This window comes from Alosa pseudoharengus, unplaced genomic scaffold, assembly GCF_046254945.1.
Source record: "Alosa pseudoharengus isolate Yale_2024_CS ecotype anadromous, Long Island Sound unplaced genomic scaffold, YU_APseudo_1.1 YU_APseudo_1.1_scf_20, whole genome shotgun sequence".
In the NCBI taxonomy this organism is placed as follows: Eukaryota; Metazoa; Chordata; class Actinopteri; order Clupeiformes; family Clupeidae; genus Alosa; species Alosa pseudoharengus.
The window spans coordinates 18099034-18110754 of record NW_027468664.1 but is presented as its reverse complement, the minus strand read 5'-3'; the positions used below and the strand labels follow the sequence as shown (position 1 = coordinate 18110754).

Genomic DNA, 11721 nt, shown 5'->3' with positions numbered 1-11721 from the left:
CTTGCCACATATCTCTCTCTCTCACACACACACACAGTCACACACAGAGTTGTGAAGACTAATATTTCAACTCTCCACAGCAAGGAAAAATGAGTAATATGCTAAGAGTCAGGCAGTAGAAGCTTGGGATGTTACTGTACTGTATAATACAGTGACTTTATGTGTTTATGATTTTTTTCTTTTTGCTTTGTGTAGAGATGTTTCTCTTTCTATGAGAGATGTGGAAGTGTGTCCATTTGAGAAGAGGAAGTAGCAAACATGCCTGGTATAGTCAGTGATGTTTGTGTGATTGTGTCAAAACCTCCTCTGAAGATGAAGCTCTGCCTCTGTCTGCTTTACACAGCTCTGCAAGTCACTGTTGGTGAGTTTCATATCATACTGAGAGTGTGTGTGTGTGTGTGTGTGTGTGTGTGATGGATGGAAAGTATGTTTTTAAATATTTAGATCATACACATGTAGCCTGTATCGTGTGTGTTGATGAATCGTATGGGTCATAATTGCTGTAATAATGATTACACTGTCTACATGTATGTCATAGGTATGCACTGTACTGGTCTATCTGTAATCTCCTTTTATAGTGTGTATCTGTAATTGCCTTTTATTCTAGGTTGCCTTTTTAAAATCTGGCTATCAACAGATGAGAATTGGTCCAGTTATTTATTGACAAATAAAAATGAGTTTATCTAAGGAGTGCTGTCCCATCAAATAAACAAACAAATGGAGAGTGGGTGGGAAGGTGTGGGAGCTGGGCAGCAGGACTTCCATAAAGCAATTTCAATTTGCACAATTTTTAAAAGTAGCACTGAAGTGTCTTGTTTGTGAACTTGAAAGCATGTTTCATTAAAGAAGCACTATGCAGGTCTGGTAATTCCTTCGCTGTTTCTGGGTTTTTCGCCAGATTTGGGCTCGCATTTGTCACTACACAGCTCCCCCTGCAGCTTCGGAATACAAATCAGGCGACATTCGAAGGCCGATCTAGATATCTAAATAGACAACTAGAACCTGGATTCAGAACACAAACAAACATGTTTGGTAGCAAGTGACTGATACGCTAAACCCCCACTAGCTAGCGAGGTAGCCATCAAGAAAGTGTGAGACTGATAACAAGAAAAAGGAATATAAGTTGACTGGAGCTCTGAACCCAGAAGAAAAGAAGCGCTACAGTGGTAGAGTCCAGATTTTCAGTGACAGTTCTCCAGGAAACGCATCCCTGCTTCTGTATAACCTGACTGAAGAGGACCAGGGAGTATACATGTGTGTGATTGAAAGCAATGGAGATGGAAGATTCAGAACAATCACACTAATTGTTAAAGGTAAATCATTTTTTTTTATTGTTGATTTTTGCCTAATTATCATGACAAATTATAATATAAAGTGTCACTGACTGAGGTCTTCTCATGAATAGAAGTAGGAGCTGGAAAAAGCTTTGCAGAAGGCTGTATATTATATGAGCCTAAAAATGAGACCATCACCAGATCCCCAGGAGAGTCTGTTCTCCTGTCCTGCTCCTGTGCTGACCTGCAGACCAAACCTGGTGAGATTCGGTGGGTGGCTGATAACACGACAGGGTTTTATAAGTTGACTGGAGATCTGGACCCAGAAGTAAAGAAGCGTTACAGTGGTAGAGTCCAGACATTCAGTAACAGTTCTCCAGGAAACGCATCCCTGCTTCTGTCTAGCCTGACTGAAGAGGACCAGGGAGTATACACGTGTGAGATTGAAAGCAATGAACATATGAGACTCAGAACAATCACACTCATAGTTAAAGGTAAACCAGCTATATACTGTATGTGACTATAACATTTAAAGATTGAATGATAATTCATCTTCGAATAACTTCTGAAGTTACTCTGTAATTGTTCACCATGCAGGTCATTCCAGCATCACAAAACTTCCCAGCATGCATTTCTTCATCTGCTTGGTTCTTTCTGTGCTGTTTGTGATGGTGGGAGCAGCTGCAGTCATCTGCTCTTCATTTAGAGGTAAACGAACATGATACACACATTACACACACACTCACTAGGCTGCAAGGTATTAAACCCATGATTTTAATGTTGCTAATATACTACGCTGTGAAAACTAATATTCTGACTCTGTACTGTATCCACAGCAAAGAAAATGGGCAAAAAGCAAGAGGGGGCCAAACAGCATGAAAACAAAGATGACATGAGGTCAGTTACAGTATGATGTGGTTGCATTTCTGTTTTCATATATAGTTTGATAACTAGAGACGCTATCATTTACATTGAGACATTAGTCATTAATTTATTCTCTCCCTAGTGTGTGATGAACTCTGTTGGAGTGGACAGTAACCCAGCTTGACCAATAGGCTACAGACGGACACAACAAACATTCTGAATATCTAAGCTTCAAACTGTACTTTATGCTCATGCGATCCAGTAAGAGCTGATTACTATGTACTGTATTTAGTTATGTACACACACATGCTTTATGCAAACAAATTATATTATTATTATCAGGCACTTGTTCGTGACAAAGTGATAATCACCCACCTACAGTACAATGTATTCCTTTAGCATATGGTTTAGATCTGTTTTGAGGGTGAATAAATATGCATTTCAACTATGATTCAACTATTTACATAAGTTAGTGTAGTGGAAATTATCCACTTCCCGAAACCTCCAATCCAACTAGCACTCTGATGTCAAAGACCCGAAGGAGAACACCAAGACGAGAAATGCTGAAGACTGTTGATCTTTTATTCACCGTATTGCAGTGATGATACAATCCAAACGATGTCAGGACTGAACCGTCAGGCAAGAGAGTGATGAGTTGCAGCTGCTACCCCGATGAGATCTGATCTGAATGTGCCTGAGCTCTCTCTTTTATGCTCTCAGGGGCCTGAGAGGCGTTCCTATCATCAGGAGCGTCACCAGGCCCCTTCTAGCCAATCAGAACGTTTTGGGACTTGAGATATTGGTGGAAACTCCTTCTCATACAAACATTAAAAAATGTGTGTTGCTAGGCAGAATACATGTGATCAAGTTCTATGTGTAATCTGTTGCCAGGCAGGGTATGTTTTGATTTGGTTCTATGTGTCATCCCAATTTTGGTTTCACTTCCCCTCCCTGGAAGGTCCCTGCATCTCCTCTTCTGCTAGCCCCTTCTATTTATGCCCTTCTGGTAAGCACCTTTCTCTCCCAGGCCCTGTTTTTACTTTCACTCTTAGCCTTTGACAGCTCAGTCTCATGACTTCCAGTAAGTGTTGCATAACAGTTGCACAAACAACACCTTTATAGTAAATGGAATGTTTTCCAATAAACCAGCACACACACACTCACGTATTATTATTATGTCTAGATAAAATCACCACATATTCCCCCCTTTGAGGCTAAATCAGCCTCACTATGCAGCATAAGCAGTATTTAAACACAGGAGTGTGTCATGACCCCTTATATATCATCGCGACACCTCAGGCTAGATGCACATGAGCAAGTTACAGGGGAATAGTGTCCATTATTAAAAAACCTAATGTTAAACATGAAACCTTAAACCTTATGTAAGAACTAATAAGAATGTGTCGGCATCACTGCCCTTATGTGAGTAAGTAATAACATTGGTAAGCAAACCCCGAACGCCCAGATCAAGTGACAGAAAGGCCAATTGCTCGTTAAGAACGAGTTGTGAAATCTTCCCATTTATTGACTGAAACAAATGGCTGGGACCCGAAACGGATACGTCCCCAAAGTGACCTGAAACCTCATATATTTCAACCAGTCACTTTTTGCACACGAGGTTAAGTAAAACCCCATGCTTCATGGCACTCAATGCACTAGGCATGGTATCAGGCATTGGCGCAGCCTAATCCGTCACTCATCTATACCCTACGGGCGCAAGGTTATTCCGCAAACCTTATATATAAGAGTAAATGATGAATCAAGAGCCCTGGACGCCCAGAGCAGGTGACAGAACGACCAATTCCTTGTTATGAACATATGGCTAGGACCCGAGACGGATTTGTCCCCAAAGCGGCTAATGTGCTAGTCACTTTGAGCATAAAAGAATTTTCATGCAACGGCCATCGGTGCCAAATCGGAGTTACATAACAACTTCATGATCCCACTCGTCACTCACCCATCCTTCTCCCAGGTATATGGCTCCTTAAGTAAATTCTTGTATAGAGTATGTAAATGGTGTATATATGGCCCTTGTCTGGCCTTTACGCACCACCCCCCTTTGTTACTCGCAACGTCATCCCCTTACTCCTCCGGATTCCTCCGGGCATTCACACTAGCGTGAGAACGGGTGAGCGCGCCGGCCGCAGGCGCGCCACACCGAGGGGACGGGCCGCCATGCTCTGCCTTAGGTTGCCCCTGCTGGCCATTGGGGTCGTACCCGTCCTCGAGCGCTGACCGCGCCACACACCTGCCACACCACTAGGCGGGCCAGGCCCGACGTACGGTAAGTTGGGGTGAGGTGAGCGCTTCTAGTAGCAAGCCTTGGTTATACCTGGCCGGGTTTGGATGGCCTTGCAGTTGAGGGCTAAAACCTCATATAAAATTGAATCAAGATTACTTAATGCGACTTATTCGTGTCAGGTCACAGCCCATAACCCTACTTTTTTACTCTGTCACCTGGGCGTGCAGGCATGTGTCTTGTGAATTACCTGTCAGTGTTGTGTATGTGAGCGTGAGTCAGTGTGCGTGTGTAGAGATGGGTGACTCGCAGGACCCCACCTCTACTCGTACATGACCGGGAGAGGAAACTCCGGGGGAGGAAACTCCTGTTCCTGCTCCCGCTCCTGTTCCAGCATTCGAGCGAGGAAGTCGCTCTCCATTACATGACCCTCGTTGAACTCGTCTTCCATTATTCGTCCCACACTAGTTTGTACTAAAAGAATTCTCTCACTTTCATCCTCCTCACCCCATGGTGTCATTACATTCTGGACCAAGAGCTGTCTAGCAACCACCTTTGAGCAAACTTTTCCACAACATTGAGTAATACAGCAAAACATTCCTACCACTAAGGCTGCTCCTAGCAATAACTTCCCCAGAAATGCTACAATCTTACCCCCCCATGACCCAAAGGTGTCCGTCAGCCACCGGGTTACAGGGGCAAAGATTCCTGAGATATCCGGGATTCCATCAAACGTCAGTCCTTTTCCAGAGTTCTCGTGGGCTTCCTTGTTTACAGCCTTGAGTCTTTTCATTGCGTTTGTGAAGTCGTCCATGTTCTCGCCTTCACCTGGGACGTACGTACAACACGAGTCTGTTCCAACGATCGCGCACACCCCACCTTCCTTTGCTAGTATCCAGTCCACTGCTATCCTGGTTTCCATTGCCATTTTTGTGGTGGCGTTCAACCTCCTGTCAAACGCGTTGAACGCGTCTATAGTGGCATTCATGAACCGCAGGGCGTTGTAGTGGATGTAGTTGATCCATTGAACATTCTTGGCGATGCCTACGGATGCTCCGTAGAAGGGGAGGGCGGCTTCAAATCCGGCGAGTACCTCGTCCCGTGCCTTGAACTGTCTCGGGACGTTGTGGGGTTGTCCGAATACGTCCATATACACTCCATCGTCAGCGTCTCTTCGGCTTCTCCTCAGGTTCCCTTTTATCGGCGTTTGCTGGTTGGCCCCTGGGTTGGTTGAGTTCAATGTTGAGTTGCGTTCTGACCAGGGGACTATGTAGGTTTGCTGGGCCAGGGTGACCCTGGCACACTTTCCTCTCCAGTATTTTGGAAGGGTGTTTCGCAGTCCCCATCGTCTTCCACAGGCCCACCATAAGTCTGCCAGCGGAATATCCTGTTCATACATCCAATTCACGCTCAGCATCGTGGTATTTACTTCGACTCCAATCCCCTTCCCGTGGTCGCTGTTCTCCACCAGGCGGAAGTAGAAGTTGTTGAGTTCGTGGACCCACTTGGCTGCACAGCGTCCTTCGAATGCTCCTACATCCTTCACACCTTCCTTGACTGTGTTTGCCGTGGGGTGTACTTCAAAACACTCGAACTCTACATCCTCTGGAATCTCGTAGAGATGATGGGTTTTCTTTATCACCCTGGTCCCCATGCCTGGGTAGTCCTTCCTGCACCTCGCCTCGTTCTGCTGGAGCTCATGCGCTTTCCCTGTCTGTTTTCCGGATAATGGGCCTATCTTAGTCCATATCTTCCGTAGCTCCTCGCTTCCCAGTCGCACGAGACATCCAAACGGGGAGAACTTGTCTTCTGTGTACTGCTTCCCTGACTCTTGGTGCACTATATCTTCTTCTCCAGTTCCTGGTGCTGGCAGCACTGTCAGCTTTGGTTTCACCGCCGAACACACGTAACACCCTCCTTCTGGTTTTACTGTCTTTGCTGTGTATTTGGCCCATTGCATCCATGAATTATTCTCCCAGGCGCCCAAAGCGCCCGTGGATCTTTTCCTTCTGTTCTTGGTTTGAGTCCCATTAACCTGTTCCTTTTTCAAGACCTCGGGAAGCATGCTTGTACTATTTACATTCTTGCTCTCATTTTTGCTTTGAGTCACTGCATTGTCCAGCACCGGGATGTATTCGTTACTCCCCGATGCTTCTGGTTCTGGTGTGTGTGTCTCATCTCCTGATCCTTCTATGTACAGAATATTGTCCGTGTCTAGGGCACTGTCGTTGAGCATCTCCTCTCCGTCTTCTCGCAGAGAGTCATTGGGGGTGGCATTCTGCACCCCCTTCGTCGCTCTCGTCGTTCTCTGGGGAGCCCGGGAGGGGCCAGTCAAGGGCTTCCTCGAAGCCTCCAGTCCAATGGGTACCGGGGGAACTGCCCCAGTTGGTCCCCTGGAGAATTCGTCTTGTTTCCTTGCTGGTTCCTGGGCGGTCATCCCCGGAGTGGGGGCCGCCCGTGTCGTGCCCTGAGTCCGTCGGCCTCTCCACCACAGGCTCCGCAGGAAGCCGCGAGCCCTGCTGAGGAGGTGTCCGGGGGGGAGGCGTATGGACAGTGGGTAGTCTGAGCGCATCGAGGGCCTTGGCCATTTCTGCGGCAGCTTGCTGTGCTCCACTCTGGTCGTTGGCAGGGGCGTCGGCTGGGTATGGATAATCCCAGTCGGCGTAGAAGTCCCCAAAGTCGATGGTGTCGTTCCCTTGCTGGTGTGATGGTGGCGATGGCGGTGCTTCTTCTTCCGGCCTCGGCGCTTCTTCGGCGTCGTTTCCTGTGAGGTCGGGTGTGTCCGTGGCGTGAGAGCGGGCTGTAGGGTCGGCTGGTGGACCACCGCTGGTTGAGGCTGTGGCAGGTCTGGGTACTTGGGATTGGGGAGTGGCTCCCATCTCAGGTGGATGTCGCCTTCTCCTCCTCGAGCCTGGCTCGGCCCCAGCATCGCCAGCACCTGTAGGCACAGATAGGGGAGGGAGAACAGCAGGCACCCCAGGTACATTGCGCCCAGGGCCATCAGCAGGAGCCGGCAGTATCCTCCGCCTCGTACTCCTACGCGTACTCGGTCCTCCCCTTTGTTCCCCACCACCATCATCCTCCCCGGGGGAGTCTGGTGGGGGTCCTGGCGGGCTCTGGTCCCCGTCATCGTCCTCCGACTCCTCTGGACCTCTTGCTCCTTCTGGTGGCACCGCCCTGTAACAAGAGTTAAGGTGATACCACAAATCTGATCCTTGCACTCTTACCGCCCGGGGGGTAGCCTGGGTCACTCTGTAGGGCCCCTCTGCCCTGGGGTCGAGACACGATCTCTTAAACACCCTCAGGTACACCCAGTCTCCCACTTGGATCGGTCCTGGCTCAGTCCTCTGCTCCCGCGCTCTCTCTCTTCTCTTCTGCTCGTTGAAAACTGCCCTGTGAACTTGAGAAAGCTGTTTAATATAACTGCTCACCTCTTGTTCTAGAATTTCCAGCGGGGGCCTCTGATCCCCTCTGAACCGTGGCGTGGGCATTGCCCGCCCCGTCACCATTTCGTGCGGGGTCAGATGCGTGGTTCGATTTTTTTCACAACGCATTTTCATCAGCGCGATTGGTAGTGCGTCAACCCAATTTAGGTTTGGCAGGTTTGGATCGTCGTGCGCGCTTCGGACGATCTTCGCTATTTTATTCTTCAGCGTTCCGTTCGCTCTTTCGACCATCCCCTGAGACTGCGGGTGGTAAACACAACCAAACCGAGTCTTGATGCACAGCGCCTGTGCAATCTTTTTCCATGTGTTGGCCGTAAACGCTCGGCCATTGTCGCTGCTGATTATTTCTGGGATCCCAAACCTGGGTATCACCTCCCTCGCTAGGAATCGAATCACCGTTTTCTCGTCCTGTCCTCGGCTTGGACAGGCTTCTACCCATCGTGAGTAGCGGCATATTATTACCAGTACGTGTTTGTACGTGTTCACCGTTCGACCCATGTCGATGTAGTCCATTACCAGGTGTTTGAACGGTCCCTCTGGGAGTGGCACGTGTCCCAGGGGCCGTGGTCCTATGCCTATTGTTATGTTGTTTCTGTAATTGTGTGTGGCACAAGTGTGGCAATTTCTTAACACGTAATTGATGCGATCTTGAAGGTATGGGGCCCAGAACCCTTTGTCAAGTATCTGCCGCTTGACCTCCCCCCTTGCGCAATGATCCACATCATGCGCATCATGAATGAGGAGATCAAGGAGCCCACTTGGGGCCACCACCCTTCCGTCATGACTCCTCCACACGCCATTCCTGCCTTTCGACGCACCTCTCTCCTCCCATAACAATGTTTCGGCCTGCGGAGCTGCATTCTGTGCGTCTTTAATAGCGCTAAGCGTGAGTAAAGGATCCACAATTCTAAAGGTTCGTCCGTCAGGTAAGGTTCGGCCCACTGGGGCTTGTATCACTGTGTCGGTTGCTGTGAAATAGCGATCAATTACGCTCGGTGAGTATCTAGCTTCACAAGGCTTGTCGCAGCACTCAGGGCAATTGGCCCTCTGGCATAGCGCGCAACAGGCGGGGTCTACCTGGTGCTCGTGGTCGTCATCACACCATTGGGAGCACCACATACACGTATTGTAGGGGTAGGGGCATTTTGTAGGGCAAGGCATACTGTGTATCGCCCTGTTAAGCAGTATTTTGTGCGGCTCGTTATCCTGTGGGGATTTAGGGGCTGTATTCAACTTCCTAGCCTCTAACGCCGCTTCCTTTGCTGCCTCATCTGCCTGTGCATTCCCTAGGGTAATGTAGTCCTGTCCCTTACAGTGCGCTTTGCATTTGCATATTGCGAGTGTTTTTGGACGCATCATGGCTGCTAACAACAACTGAATTTGCTCTAGATGCTGAATTGGGCTCCCATCCGATTTCTTGAACCCTCTCTGTTTCCACTGGGCGCCATGCACATGGCAAACATTGTGGGCATAGGCGCTATCTGTGTGTACGGTTGCATCCTGCCCTTCTGCTAAAGAACATGCTGCTGTCAGCGCCTTTAATTCAGCTAGTTGCGCTGAACATGGTTGTGTGCACGGTTCGCTCATAACTGTCACAAAGGTTTCTGGACCTTTCATCTGTACTACGCTAAACCCTGCATGCGTCTTGTTGTCATAGTTATGGCTAGAACCATCCACAAAGTAGGTGATTCCTTGTCCTAACGGCTCACTCTGCAGGTCTTCCCTCAGCTTGGAGAAGGCGATTGAGTCCGCCACACAGTCATGTGGCTCGCCCTCATAATCAAGCGGGATGAGATCCGCCGGGTTTCCTGCCGTGTCGCATGCCTTTATAGTGACATCTGGGCAGAGTGACAGATTGTAGTACCTCAACTGCCTCTGAGGCGTCACGCAGAACTTCCCTTGTTCCACTAGCTGCGCTATTGCGTGGCTGGTGTGTACCACCACTGGCCATCCCATGGTAATGTTGGAAGCTTTGACGTATGCCGAATATACTGCTTCAAGACCCTGGAAGCATGGTGGGTAGCCTTGGGCCACCGCGTCCAGCTTTGAGCTGTAGTAGGCGATTGCCTGTTTGCCGCGTCCATGACACTGTGTCTGTGCCACGATCGCGGTCATGTACGCGTCTTTTCCTGCTTCCTTCCTGACCGACACGTACAGATAGAAGGGTCTTCCGTAATCCGGCAGTGCAAGTGCAGGTGCTTGCTGTAGTTCTCCTTTGATGCGTTCAAACGCTTCATTTCCATCCATTGTCCATGTGAGGCGGTTCCTCAGGTGGCTGGTTCCAGCTTGCACGATCATGGCCCGTAGTGGGGCTATCTTTTGTTCATAGCATTCCACCCAGTCGCTGCTGAAACCTATGAGTCCAATGAACGACATCATTTGCTTTACTGTGTTCGGCTTCGGTGCCTTGGTAATTGCTTCAATGTGTTCTGGGGCGATGCCCTTGTGCCCATGCGAAATTCGGCGACCTAAGTAGATCACCTGGGGCTGTGCAAATTGTAGCTTCTTCCTTGATGCTTTGTACCCCCCTTCGGCCAGAACGGTCAGTACGTAGACTGTATCCTTCTCACACGTTTCCTGGTCCGGTGAGCATACCAAGACATCGTCAACATACTGCAGGATCGTGCTCTGGCACACGATGTGTTTTAAGTCCTCCTTGAGCGCCTGGTTGAAAATGTGCGGTGAGTGCTTGAACCCTTGTGGGAGCCTTGTGTACTGGAACGTCTTGCCTTGATATTTGAATGCAAAGAACTCCCTACTCGCGGGTGCCACTCGTATCGTAAAAAATGCTTGAACCAGATCAATGGCGGAGAACGTTGTTGCACTCGCCGGGATGTTGGTCATCAGTACGTTAGCATGTGGGACGTCCGCTGGATAGTCCTCGATGCGTTCATTAACAGGTCTGAGGTCCTGGACCATTCTCCATCGCACTCCGTCTGCCTTCAGTACAGGAAATATGGGTGTGTTGCACCTCGCACTTGGGACTTCCTCTAAGACTCCTGCTCCCAGGAGATCTTCAATTGTTCCTCTTATTCCTTCAGCTGCTTCTGCTGAAATGGGGTACTGTGGTTGGAAAGGCAGCGTCGCTCCTGGTTTCAGTCTGAACTCCACAGGGCTTGCTGACTTGACCAATCCTATGTCACCATCTCCTTGTGACCATACCACAGGCGGCACTTTTCTCAATATTCTCTCTGTTCGTTCGGTGCCTGTCTCTGTCGCTTCTTGTAGCATCATCATTTTCCAGGGGGTCGGTCCCGGCCTCCCTGCCTTTTTATCCGTCTCATTGTCTATGTAGTACTTCTTGTATTCCTCCCACTCTGGGTCAGATTTGTTGATGGGCACATGGTTCTCCTTATCCCAGCATCGATATCCTGCTCCTCCCAGTAGACCATACATGCAGTATGGGTTGCCATAGGGGCATCCCTTAACGTAGGGTATGTCATGAACCTCCTCCGAGGCCATTTGTCCGCCCTGATGGCCTTCCTGGGAGTGTGTTGCTGGTTGTGCTGCCCTTTTCTTGGGGCACCATGACAGCTGTCGCATGTATGTGCTCCACTCCGCATCTTCTTTGCTGAATGGCACATGTCTCGTTTTGTCCCAGCAGCGGCGCCCCGCTCCTGGGAATAGGCGGTAGAGACAGAACCGATTCCCATATGGACACCCTTTAGCATAGGGTATCTCCTCTTTCTCCTGCGGTTCTGTGTCCATGATCTCGATCACTTGTGGGACTCCCCACATGGTGACTGGTCTGTCCAACTTTATCCTGAACATTGGTTCTCCTTCACAGCTTATGGCCGTTTGTAGTCGGTCATTCCCTGTATCTTTCCATTTGATGCACTTGGCCTCGAGCATTACTAGGCCCATTTCTCTTGCTCTGTGACCTCTGGCCACTCTCAGG

At 49.2% G+C, this 11721-nt stretch overlaps 1 long non-coding RNA gene across 1 annotated transcript; it reads left to right on the top strand.

Moving 5' to 3' along the window:
• Positions 1-291: 291 nt before the first annotated feature.
• LOC143136654 (uncharacterized) lies at positions 292-1536 on the top strand. Its single transcript, XR_012989370.1, has 3 exons — positions 292-361; positions 899-1313; positions 1476-1536. It is a non-coding gene; the product is annotated as an uncharacterized LOC143136654 (long non-coding RNA).
• The last annotated feature ends 10185 nt before the right edge of the window (positions 1537-11721 follow it).